This window comes from Myxine glutinosa, chromosome 2 (genome assembly GCF_964187855.1).
Source record: "Myxine glutinosa chromosome 2, kmMyxGlut1.1, whole genome shotgun sequence".
Taxonomy (NCBI): domain Eukaryota; kingdom Metazoa; phylum Chordata; class Myxini; order Myxiniformes; family Myxinidae; genus Myxine; species Myxine glutinosa.
Window position 1 is genome coordinate 254,030,755 of NC_136262.1, and position 13,970 is coordinate 254,044,724.

Consider the following 13,970-nt stretch of genomic DNA (forward strand, 5'->3'; position numbering starts at 1 on the left):
GCGCTCAAACGTCTCCTCCTCGCCACGTTCGGGCTCACAGAGATCGAACGGGCCGACCGCCTCCTGGACCTTCCTGCCCTCGGCGACACACGACCATCCGTCCGGATTGATTTCATGCTGTCTCTGCTTGGGGACCAGCGCCCGGATTTCTTGTTCCGCGCACTCTTCCTCCGCCAGCTACCGATACAGGTGCGCCTCGCGCTGGCCGGTTCCAAACTAACGGAACCCTGCGCCCTGGCCGGAGAGGCTGACAAGTTTTTTGCAGCCTGCGACACGCGGTCGGTTTACGGTGCTGCCGTAGTGGCTCCGGGTGCAGAGGCTCCAGCGCCCCCGGTTTCCCTCGTGGCCGCTGCTGCGCCCCGCCCACTACCGCCGCCGCCACCACCACCAGCACGGCCGACGCGGCCGCCACCGCCGCAAACCTGGTGCTACTACCATGCCAGGTTCGGCCGCAAGGCTAAAACGTGCCGCCCGCCGTGTTGTTTTGACGGGTCGGGAAACGACCTGACCGGCGCTCACTTGCGGCCCTGAGCGTCGGCCATTCCGGCAGCCTCCTGTTCATCACGGACACTTTGTCCGGGCGCCGTTTTCTTTGTGACACAGGAGCGCAGGTAAGCTTCCTCCCTGCCTCCACGTCCGACAAGCAAACCGCGGGCAGGGGCTGGCCCTGGCCAACGCCACCATGCTAGCGCACCCAGCACCCGATGCACCGATCGCCCTCACCACCGACGCGTCGGACTACGCGGTGGGCGCGGTGCACGAGCAGTGGGTGAGTGGTGCTTGGCAGCCGCTGGCATTTTTTAGCCGGCAGCTTCGCCCGCACGAACGCCGCTATAGCACCTTCGACCGCGAGCTGCTCGGGCTCCACCTGGCGGTCCGACACTTCCGCCATCTGCTCGAGGGCCGCCCGTTCACGGCTTTCATCGACCACAAGCCCCTTGTGTTCACGATGGCCAAGGTCGCTGAGCCATGGTCGGCACGGCAGCAGCGTCACATCTCTGCCGTGTCCGAGTACACGACGGACATCCGTCACGTCGCGGGTAAAGACAACCCGGTGGCGGATTGCCTTTCCCGGTCCGTCGCGCACGCGGTCCACCTCGGGATCGACTATGCCCGGATGGCGGAGGACCAGACCGCCGACCCCGGCGTCCAGGCCTTGCGGACTGCCGTCACGGGCCTCCGCGTCACCGAGGTACCGTTCGACGTCGCGGGCGCGGCCCTCCTGTGCGACGTCTCCCTCGGCCGGCCTCGCCCCATCGTGCCCGCTGGCTGGCAGCGCACGGTTTTCGACGCCATCCACGGCCTGTCCCACCCAGGCACGAAGGCCTCCCAGAAGCTCGTCGTGGCAAAGTTCGTCTGGCATGGCCTCAGGAAGGACGTCCGCGACTGGGCCAGGACGTGCCTCGCGTGCCAGCGCGCAAAGGTCCACCGCCACACCCAGGCCCTGTTGGCCCCGTTTACGGTGCCCGAGCGTCGGTCCGACCATGTCCACGTCGACTTGGTGGGACCTCTGCCCCCCTCGTGGGGGTTCACCCACCTCCTCACCATGGTGGACCGCACCACACGGTGGCCGGAGGCCGTGCCATTGGCGGCGACATCTGCGGCTGATGTGGCGCAAGCCTTCATCGCCACTTGGGTTGCCCGGTTCGGTGCCCCCTCGGACATCTCGTCCGACCGCGGCCCCCAGTTCACCTCCGAGCTCTGAGGTGCGGTGGCGCAAGGGCTCGGCGTCCAACTGCACCGCACCACGGCCTACCACCCCCAGGCCAATGGCCTGTGTGAGCGCTTTCATCGCTCGATGAAGGCCGCGCTCCGTGCCAGCCTCCGCGATGGCAGCTGGGCCGACAGGCTCCCCTGGGTCCTGCTGGGTGTCAGCACAGCGCCCAAAGACGACCTGCGCGCGTCCTCGGCGGAGCTGGTCTTCGGGCAAGCACTGCGGGTACCGGGCGAATTTATCCCTGACTCCACGGCTCCTTGGTCCGCGGCGCAACAGCGCTCCACCCTGCAGGAAACCGCCCGGAGGTTCGCCCCGCTGCCGACGGCACACCACGGTTGCCGGTCCTCCCACGTCGCCCCGGAGCTTCGCACGGCGAAGTACATCTTCGTCCGGCACGACGCCCACCGGGCACCGCTGCGGCCCCCGTACGACGGGCCCTTCCGCGTGCTGGAGACCGGGGACCAATATTTCACCGTCGACATCGGCGGTGCCCCGGATCGTATCTCAGTGGACCGCCTCAAGCCGGCCCACCTCGATGTGGACCACCCCCCGCAAGCAGCTCTGCCTCCGCGTCGAGGCCGTCCCGCTACCCCCCAGCCCTGCACGCATCGCCAGGGGGCGTTTCGGCCGGGTCATCCGGCTTCCCCGCAAGCTCACCCTTCAGGTGCGCGGAATTCTGGGGGGGCACGTGTGGCGGGCACAAGGGGCAATAATTCCGCGCACCAGTGGGTGGCGCGAGCATCCAGGCGGGGAACTAAAATGCATGCCCCACCTTTCGACCGATCGGCCACGCCCGGGGGCAAGGCGTGGCCTCGGGACATATATGCGGGCTCTAAGCTCGAGCCCGCCCAGTGCTGAAGTGCGAGCTCTGAATAAAGACTCTTGTTGTACCAACGCGTTGTGGCCTACCTCTCTGGCAATCGAGTCGTGTGTGCGCAGCACCACACTTGTCTCCATTGCTAATGGCATTGGCCATGTGACATCAGTGGTGCAGAGAACTGGTATTGCATCCTTTATCTATCTGGAGCCATCTTGCTCATGAGGACAGTTTGAATGCAAAAAGGACAGCAGTACCCTACACCGAAGGGTAGAGCTGTGTTTAACGAGCAAACACATTCCAGAAGTATAATAATTCAATAAACAGCTGATGGTTGTCAACGAGGATAAAGCAACATGCTGTTGTCCGGGTTTGTATTTGCTGCTTGTTAACCCAAACCCGTATCTGATACATTGTTATTCGTTCCTTATTCTAGTTTCACGGAGTTTTAATGAATGGAGCGTTAATGGAGCTGTAACAAAGTCTTCCGAGCTTTAGGAGCTTCACAGCCTAGAAAGTTTGTGGTGGGTGCTGATAAAGGAACAAACGACCTATTTGGTGTCTGCTCTGGTGAATGAAGCTTCTGTATTCAACCCATGGTCATCGGTCCTCGTTCCTCAAAACCTGTGAAATCCCCACAGTGGCATACGCCGAGCTGCTGTCACAGAGTCATACAAAAGAGTTCAAGAATGGTGTGTGCTCAATGGTCAGCATTTAAAAGGATAGAGCACAAAGAAATAACCACATAGGTTGGTAATAATATTACAGGCTTTGATGGGGCTTAATGGCCTCCTCCCGCAGCAAAAGTCTCTTGTAAGGGCTCGTATTATTTTGTGTCTTTTTTTTTTTTGTATACAATATCGTGTAAGAGCTAACATTAATGACAAAAAAAATAAATAACATACGGACACATAAGACGAAATAAAGGGAGCGGGATACAAGATGGGGAGAGAGGGGGTAGCACACAAGTACATTTGAGAGCAGGGACATCGGGAGATCTGTGGTAGGAAGAGGGCTTGGGGGGAGGAGGTGTGGGAAGGAGGGGTGGGGGTGAGATAGCTGAAAAAAAAAAAAAACACATGGACACAGCTAGGAATTCCAGGAAAGAAGTCGGTATTTCAGAAAAGTGGATCTGGGATGAATTAACGGGGGTAGAAAAGATCAAGGTTTTGGATGGGGGAAGATAAGAGATGGTGGTGAACAGCTGTTTTAAAGACCTGGAGGGAGGAGTGGGTGAGGAAGTTTGTTCCAGAGGCGGGAGAAAAGAGGAATGAAGGAGTGAAGGTGAATAGAGAGATTTGATTTCGGCAATTTCACCAGAAGATGGTTGCAGGCAGATCTTGTGCGTCCTGTAGGAATATTTGGGGGACAGAGCACAGACAGGGCTGGGGGGGGGGGGGCTAGGCCAGAGAGGAGTTGGTAGAAGACAGAAAGACCACCAACCTGCCTGCGGTGAGTGAGTGAAAGGCCCTCACAATCAGCTTCATCTTCACAATCTTTTCATCTTCTTCATCACAATCAGTCATATTCCTAATAATTTCCAAACGAGTCTTTCCTTTGGTGGTTATCACCAGCAGAGCTTACCTTACACTAGCCTTCATGAGCAATTTTCCATCTCAGTAGAAAAGGCATTTCCTTAGAGTGCCCTCCATAAGTTTTGGAACAGTGAAGATAAATTTGTAATTATTGCTATGTAGGCCTATGTACTCAAGAAATTTGGATTTGAGATTAAAAGACAAATAAGAGGCAAGAGTACAGAATGTCAGTTTATATTTCTTGTTATTTCTATGTATAATTATGTTTCACCATTGCAGAACCATATAACTTTTTATGTTCAGTCCCCCTATTTTACCTCCAGGCAATTACTTGATTTGTGATGCTTTAAAAGGCGGTGTATAATCAGAAATATTGTTTGATAGGGCGATGTATTACTGTTATATTAATAAAATAGAAATGTTGAAATAAAATGTATTGAATATAGCAAGCGTTTTCTGAATCTAATCGATATAAGAAACGGGATTCAATGAGACTTAGCATTATTAAAAGTGAAGAAGAAGATGGAGTAAGAGTTTTTGGTGATGTAAATTGAAGACCATAGAATTATAACCAGGCTAAGTCACATTTTAGTCATTTCGAGAAAAACGTGAAAAATATTTTGAAAAACGTGAAAAACGTGAAAAACGGGGGAAAAAAAAAAAAAAATGTGACTTAGCCTGGTTATAATTCTATGGTCTTCAATTGAAACTGGCCCATCTATCCTCATCTTACTCAACTATATCATACTGTTTGTGGATTGCCTAGCATCTGATTGATAAAAAGATGACGATCAGAATTGATGGCGAGCAATAGTACGATGTATAAATCCCTTTTCGGACAATTGTTGATGGACGGACGCATGCACGCAGACACGCCGAGACCAAGCTCCTTTTATATTATATCATAGATAAATAAATAAAAACACCTTTAGAGGCCATTTTTCCCCACAAAGCAGGGGTTGGCCTTTTTCGGGGACCGTGGTTGTTGTTGTTTTTTGGTCCCCTTTTTGAAGCAATGCTTTTACGGCCGGATGCCCTTCCTGACGCCAACCCTTTTTGCCGTCTTTAACGACAACCAGGGAATTACCAGTGAACTGGTACTCGATTAGCCGACCTCGGAAGGATGAACAGGCTGAGTCAACCCCCCTGGCGTTAATTCAGCGATCGACCGGGATTCGAACCCAGGATCCTAGGTTTATCCTAAGATCCTAAGCCGGCACCCTAGCCACTAGCCCAACACCAGGGATCATAGATCATATATCATAGATCATAGATGTCGAATAAAAATTACTGGTAAGGTTTAACCAAGCCAATCAGCATGCACAGTACACGCCTCCCAAAGCAAATAGCGTTACGTAATTTTTGAACAGCCCCAGATTGGGATAATCTAATCTTCCATAATGTTGTTGAACTATTTCATAATCTGCTTTGAAGTCGCAACATTCCTTTGGGCCAGATTTCATCAGGACAGAATTGGTGTCAACGACTTGCAAAGGTCAGAGGAACACAATGTTGATCAAGTCAGAATTTCCATGTAAGAAAGGATATACATGTAAACTAGAACGCCACTCAGTAGAGCGCATACTCCCGCCGTGGGTCAAGTTGGAATAGTACGATTTCACAAAAGTTTGAGGGAGTAGTTCAGTGACAACACAACACAAGACAACACAAGACAGACACTGCACAGATATATATTTAGAATATATAGAAGATAATGTTAAAAAATAACAAGACAATTTCACTTATATTTTCGGATTCAGCGTTCAATTCTATATAAGTGAGTGTATTTTGAGGCATGTGTGACTTCAAATAAAATTGAAAGCCAGAAAAACGTTCGTTTCATTCCTTCGGGATAGAACATGTAAAACTGGCCCAAACGGCAAAACAAAACTCGCTCATTTTAAGTCGTACAAGCTAATGCGACCACTCATTCTGGGAAGAATAGCTTGTCACACTTATAACTCACCTAAGTCTTTATAAGTTCATCAAATACTGACACTGCGATTGATATTCGCTGAGGTAAATGTTGATATCTCTTCTGAGGTAAAATAAATAAAAAAATAAAAAAAACAGTTTTAAAGCATTGTACGTATCATATGATACATTTTATGAAACGGGGAAACCGAATACACACTTTGGTGGTTTTAAAATGACAGAATATGTCTTTATTAGAAGAAAAACAAGTACAAAAAGTTTTAATTAAAACAAAAGCCGTGTCGATGTTACACAATGCCTAGATGCAGCTGTGCCTATAACGTCGATGTTATAGGCACAGGACATTCCTATTGATTCGATTACTTGATGTTATTTTTGTGCAAAGTGAAAATATATCTCGGCAATTTCCCGTGTGTAGCGACGAATTTTTAATACATCTCGGCATTTTCCCGTCTGTTATTTCAGGCGGTGTATGACTGACCATGCCGCGATGTAAAAAAATATATATCTCGGCAATTTCCCGTATGTGGCGACACGTGAACGAAGCTATGCTCCTCTCTCCACATTATTGTGACGACGTATAAATTAAATATTTCATCGTGACGATTGTCATCAAATGGACGAATTTTTAATATATCTCGGCATTTTCCCATCTGTTATTTCAGGCGGTGTATGACTGACCATGCCGCGATTTAAAAATATATATCTCGGCAATTTCCCGTTTGTGGCGACACGTGAACGAAGCTATGCTCCTCTCTCCACATTATTGTGACGACGTATAAATTAAATATTTCATCGTGACGATTGGCATCAAATGGACGAATTTTTAATATATCTCGGCATTTTGCCGTCTGTTATTTCAGGCGGTGTATAACTAACCATGCCGCGATTTAAAAATATATATCTCGGCAATTTCCCGTTTGTGGCGACACGTGAACGAAGCTATGCTCCTCTCTCCACATTATTGTGACGACGTATAAATTAAATATTTCATCGTGACGATTGTCATCAAATGGACGAATTTTTAATATATCTCGGCATTTTCCCATCTGTTATTTCAGGCGGTGTATGACTGACCATGCCGCGATTTAAAAAAAAAAAATCTCAATGGACTTGAAGTTACAGGCCTTTGAGAATTCATTTCGTTCTATAAAGGGCAACTTTCATCGGATTTTCTTCCCGTTTTTTTTCAACCGAGTCTAAAACTATGTTAGCGACTGTGAAAAATGAAATGATATATCGAATTTGATTTGCAATAAAACTGTGTGAGAGAGGAAGACACCACGGGCCTACAAAACAGGCCTCAAAGCTATGCGAGTTAATAAAATGGTTGATATTTGTTTATATGAAGCCTCTCCCACAATGGGTGGAGCTATGGTTCCCAGAATGGGTGGAGCTTTGAGGTTTTGTCTTCTCTGCAAGAACAAGAACAAGAAGAACAACAACAACAGCAGAGGGCACTCTATGACCAGCGTCTGCGACGCGGCTAAAAATGAACATTGAAGACGACGCTGCTAAAAGAAAATACATCGCTCTAACGCATAACCACGAGTTTAAACTACATTTACAACAAATATGAAAACTATTTTCATATCACAATGCTAAATATAGAATATATAGAAGATAATGTAAAAAAAAAAATGAGCCCCATCTTCCAATGGTAAAAAAATCCTTCAAAAAATTCCTGGATCCGGAATAATATCCTGAGCTTCACCAAAAACTAATCAATTCTTCCTTATCCCAAGGGCAATCATCCCACCAACTTTCATCCAAATCCGTTCAGAACTTTTCCAGATGTCTTGTTCACAAACACACGAACACACACAAACACACACACACGGACGGACACGAGCGAATGCATTACTCCCTGGCGGGAGTAATAAGTGGTTATAGGAGTCTTCGTCCTGAGATTAGAGAGTTATTAAAGATGGCAGGTGAGTAATGAAGTGTGGAGTTCAGGTGAATTTTTTGAGATGGGGGTTCATTTGAGTGAAGTTGTATTGACTTTAGTAGTTCAGTTGTATGTTCAGTTCATTCAAGTGGAGCTGGAAATTACTCCCACCCCAATAGATTGGGCTGGAAGGTGCGACATCTATTGGAGAGAAGAATGGACTGGACGGCAGTAAAGTATGGGAGAGAGAGGAGGCCGCCATCATCGTTCAGCATGAGCTGAGGCTGCGATGTGCGGTTCACTGGCAATCGTGAATACATGGGATCCAGTTTTCCCACTAGTTGTGCTATAACCACTTGCGGTTTCAGGGACAGATGCCATTCCTCCCGTTATCTCTCTTTTATTTTCTCTGTCCCCAGTTGAAGGTTTATTTGTACATTTGCAACCCCTATCCAGACATCCCCTTTGTCATTTCAGGCTTGCGGCTGGAGTTTGCAATAAGTTAACGATTTGTTCTGTGTAATCTCATTGGAGCTCTTTCACAGATAATGCCCTCAGAGTCAATTTTTAATCTGTCGTAACCTGGTTATTATTTATATGTCTGTGTCTTATTAATAACTAGCAGGGGTACCTGGGGTTGCTGTTCTCTTGGCATTTAAATGAAATCAAATTTTGTTCTTATTTCCAAAAAATTTGTGAGGGGCCTAAAACACTTCCCGACACCCACTAAGTAATGGGGTTGGGGACCATTTAAAATTACCTTTCACATAGCTACAAAGGCCGAAGCACAACAGAGGGAATTAGAAATGAGACCCCTGTGGGGGTTACCCCATTGGGGCACAATCCACGGGCACGGGACCAGTGGGGCTATTGATGGTATGGGCGTGGCGTGTGCTCGGTGGTTGGAGCCACGCCCCCTTAAGAGGGTTGGGCTTGATAAAAATGATGCATGAGTTCCGGTCGGTTTTTCAGTCCGTCGGAATAAACGAGCTTTGAACCAGCTACGAGTGTCTCGCCTCCCCGTTACCCGCAACTCCTACACCCCAAACAATCCAATGAAAAATTTCAAAATTTTCAAACATTTCTTTGTTTGCCTAAAGCACTCCCCGGCACTCACTAGTGAACCTCTGAAAGTTTAACGAAGATCCGTTTGAGAAAGATGGTGACACACACATACACACACACACACACACGGCTCTTTTATAGAATAGACGCAGAAGTACCCGGCGTTGCCGGGAAGGGGAGGGGGGAGTGGGGGCGGAGGGGAGAGGAGGGAAGGAGAGGAGGGGGAGGGAGGGGGGAAGGGGAGGGGGGAAGGGGAGGGGGGAGAGGGGGGGGAGGGAGTGGGTAGGGGAGGGGGGAGGGGGGGAAGGGGAGGGGGGAGAGGGGGGAAGTGAGGAGGAGGGGAGGGGAGAAGGGGAGGGGAGCGGAGAGGAGGGGAAGGGGGGAGATGGGGGAATGGGGGGGGAGGGGGATAGGGGGGAAGGATATAGAGGAGGGAGAATATATATACTGGTGGGTGAATGGGGTGAATGTGGCGTTCATCCCGTTTCTGAGTTAAGTGTGATGCAGATCAGGAAGAAGAAGAAGCCGTACTACCAACTTCGTACACTTCCGGAATGGTTTAACTTATTTGTATTCAAATGTCTGGTGATTGTTTTGTATTTATTTATGTGAATGTGTACTTGTGTATAACTGTCATTAATTAAAAAAGGCTTAGGCACTATCAAGCAATTTTTTTTTTTTTAAACAACTCCAAAGAAAGATTTTTTTTCAATTTTTTTTTTGTTTGTTTGTTTTGTTTTGCCTAAAACACTCCCAGGCACTCACTGATGAACCTCTGAAAGTTTGACGAAGATCTGTTCAGTCATCTCTGAGAAAAATGGTGACACAGACAGACACACACACAGACAGACATCTCTCTTTTTTTTTTTTCTTTTTTTTTAATACTGAATCGAGGCTCGTGAAAGAGCTGACAACCACGAGGGAAAGACAGCACAGGGGGAAACATTCATTAAAACACATTCAACAAAAAGACATCCAGGAACACAGTACAGGGGGACCGCGAGGGAAAGACAGTACAGGGGGAAACATTCATTAAAACACATTCAACAAAAAGACATCCAGGAACACAGCACAGGGGGACCGCGAGGGAAAGACAGTACAGGGGGAAACATTCATTAAAACACATTCAACAAAAAGACATCCAGGAACACAGCACAGGGGGACCGCGAGGGAAAGACAGTACAGGGGGAAACATTCATTAAAACACATTCAACAAAAAGACATCCAGGAACACAGCACAGGGGGACCGCGAGGGAAAGACAATACAGGGGGAAACATTCATTAAAACACATTCAACAAAAAGACATCCAGGAACACAGCACAGGGGGACCACGAGGGAAAGACAGTACAGGGGGAAACATTCATTAAAACACATTCAACAAAAAGACATCCAGGAACACAGCACAGGGGGACCACGAGGGAAAGACAGTACAGGGGGAAACATTCATTAAAACACATTCAACAAAAAGACATCCAGGAACACAGCACAGGGGGACCGCGAGGGAAAGACAGTACAGGGGGAAACATTCATTAAAACACATTCAACAAAAAGACATCCAGGAACACAGCACAGGGGGACCACGAGGGAAAGACAGTACAGGGGGAAACATTCATTAAAACACATTCAACAAAAAGACATCCAGGAACACAGCACAGGGGGACCACGAGGGAAAGACAGTACAGGGGGAAACATTCATTAAAACACATTCAACAAAAAGACATCCAGGAACACAGCACAGGGGGACCCCGAGGGAAAGACAGTACAGGGGGAAACATTCATTAAAACACATTCAACAAAAAGACATCCAGGAACACAGCACAGGGGGACCGCGAGGGAAAGACAATACAGGGGGAAACATTCATTAAAACACATTCAACAAAAAGACATCCAGGAACACAGCACAGGGGGACCGCGAGGGAAAGACAGTACAGGGGGAAACATTCATTAAAACACATTCAACAAAAAGACATCCAGGAACACAGCACAGGGGGACCGCGAGGGAAAGACAGTACAGGGGGAAACATTCATTAAAACACATTCAACAAAAAGACATCCAGGAACACAGCACAGGGGGACCGCGAGGGAAAGACAGTACAGGGGGAAACATTCATTAAAACACATTCAACAAAAAGACATCCAGGAACACAGCACAGGGGGACCACGAGGGAAAGACAGTACAGGGGGAAACATTTATTAAAACACATTCAACAAAAAGACATCCAGGAACACAGCACAGGGGGACCACGAGGGAAAGACAGTACAGGGGGAAACATTTATTAAAACACATTCAACAAAAAGACATCCAGGAACATCCAGGACACTCTTATATAGTAGATATGTGATCCCTCATCTCTACCCATAATATTTTCCACCATCTCATGTCATCCCCAATCCTGACCCATTATATATATTTTTTCTCACTATTAATTTGAAATAACCCAACAGTCCTACTTTCAGGTTTCTGTTTCCTCCCCCTTTTTTTTCTCCTCTTTTCCTGTTCATTCATTGCTGTGCTTATGGTGTTAAACTGTCATGGTCCCACTGCCCCCCAGTCAGTGCATTGTCATTTTACCCTCAGTCTCCTCTCTCTTGCATGAGCCTAGATTTTGTGTTCAGGTTGAAATAAACATAATGTCTGTTTGACTCAAATGAAAAACAACAACATATTGTCACGTCTGAAGCTCCCATTAAGACAGAAACCTTAGCACCGAGACATTTAGTCTCGCAAGATGGACCAAACGATATTTTATTGCACTGCGTTCAATTAATTTATACAACTTTACTGTTCCCCAAGGATCGTTCAATTTGGCCGAAGCAATGGCAGCAAATGCACATGGAAATCATATACCGCAAACACATTTTCTTACCTTTTAAAGGATTTATTTTGTAAAGTAAACAGGGAAGAGAGTAACAAGACGCTAACCAAGTGAGTCAAATGGACACAGAGAGGTAAATGGGAATATTCAAACTTATGTAAAATGATTCAAAAATACGGTAATTCCTTACCCACGAGAGGCCACAGATCACACTCATGCACCACGACGATAACGTAGTCGAGATTCCCCTTTTTCTCTGATGCACAGGATGGATGCCAGACTCAAAGCAGACCACTTCAGAAACCAGGTGGAAACAACGCTTCAGAAACAGCTGAACCGATCGCAACAAAATTTTGGGTGGGTAATCCTGGGACCCCCTGGAGTAAAATAGGCTATATTGTTTTCCAATTTCAGCTTTGGTCTCCAGCATTTTCAGGTTTGGACTCCCGCCTAACGTTATTGTCCCAGGTACCGCAAAAACGGCTACACCGATCGCAGCGATACACCTCCATGCCTGTGGGATTCCCACGGGTGACCCCACGAGTAAAGATAAATGCACATTGGTACTTCCAGCTCCACAGCACATTACGCCGCCATGGCTAACACACAGTGGCCAGACAGATCATGATAGCCCTTTGCACACATGACATATGCCTCTCTCATGAGAAGTTGTCACCTACTAGCCCCACCTACTTACATGAGGTGTTCACACACAATTGAAGGTCTAACCTGCCTATAAATTACATACGCTGCATCCTCAGCATCACCTGCAACAAACAACGTAACTTGACAGATCACTGTTACATGGCAATCTAACTGCAACTCAAAACACAATACAAGGACCATACTACATCTACCACAATCTAGCTGTTATCATGGTTCAAGAATTTGGAATTTGGCTCGGGTGTCGGCAATAACTCACCTACTTTAGTTATATGCCCTGTCTGGCTGGCTGAGCTTTTCCCGGTGGTAGTTTTGGGACGTGTTGGACTTTGAAAAGCCATGGAGTTCTTGCCCTCGGATACAAAACATAAACTGTTCACCTGGCGGAGGTATGCTCTCTACTGAGTGCCGTTCTAGTTCCCAATGCTTTCCAAAAGTAATCGGACCAGAAGTTGCATTTTTGGTTCTGATAAGTGTTAAGGGGTAGAAACGATTTGATTCCACCTTGTTCACTTCAATGTCTGATCAAGGAACAACACAAATAATGAGGCAAACCGCAGATTGATGCAGCCAGAACAAAATCATTTACTCTTGTAAAAGACAATGACTTGAAAACACTGTATGTAAAGACTTGTAAAGACATGTTATGGACTGTGGCTGAAGGAAAAAAGAAAAGCTTACCGTGTTGAAATGCTCTTTGAATTACCATGTCGAACTCAGCCCTGCCAAACGCGAAGCAACCATAGAGTATGATGATCCAAGACTGCATAAGACGAGACATGTTGTGTATCAACAACGAAAAGGAAAACTCAATCAGCAGAGCAACTACTTTACAGAGACATGCACTCGTGTCCCTTGTTGTCGAGCAGTGAACCAATCCCCCCACTGAGGGCCAGGCCAATTGATTAAGTACGTAATCATTAACTCACCAAAGGACAGGCAGCTGTAGGCCTCCAACAACGACCTGTTCTGTGTGTACAATGGCCTGCAAAAGTATTCACCCCCTTCCAATAATGTCATATTTACATCAATTACAAATTACATAGAAACATTTTTCCCAAATGAACTTTTTTATTCATAACATAAGGAGGTTGCATGTTAGGAACACCTGTAAACATGCACAAATCAAAATTCACCTGTTGCAAAATTATTCAGCCCCTTAGGTCAGTACTTGGTGGAAGCACCTTTTGCAGCAATGACAGATTCGAGTCTTTTTGGATAGTATATGTCTCTCCCAAATTTGCACAGTGAGATGGTAAAATATTTGCTCATTCTTCACGTGAAAATTGCTCTAGTTCGGCCAAGTTTGATGGGGATCGTCGATGGATTGCAATCTTCAAGTCTCACCATAAATGTTCAATTGGGTTCACGATGACTGGGCCACTCAAGAACATTCATTTTCTTCTTATTCAGCCACTCCAGTGTGTCTTTAGCTTAATGCATCGGATCATTGTCCTGCTGAAATGTGAATCTCCTACACAGTTTCACATTCATGGCTGATTCAAGCAGAATCCTTCATCAATGATTCTC

General features: G+C 47.1%; 1 protein-coding gene across 4 annotated transcripts in view; it reads right to left on the bottom strand.

Moving 5' to 3' along the window:
* Positions 1 to 13,359, bottom strand: part of LOC137414787 (uncharacterized) — a 123,283-nt gene extending 109,924 nt beyond the window's left edge. For 3 of the 4 annotated variants that reach the window (XM_078772451.1, XM_078772450.1, XM_078772447.1), the window contains exon 1: positions 13,122 to 13,327. The gene's annotated coding sequence lies outside the window, so the exon portion shown is untranslated. Of the gene's footprint in view, positions 1 to 13,121 lie in introns of all 4 variants that reach the window. The other variant, XM_078772449.1, reaches the window with a different exon arrangement.
* Between the last annotated feature and the right edge of the window lie 611 nt (positions 13,360 to 13,970).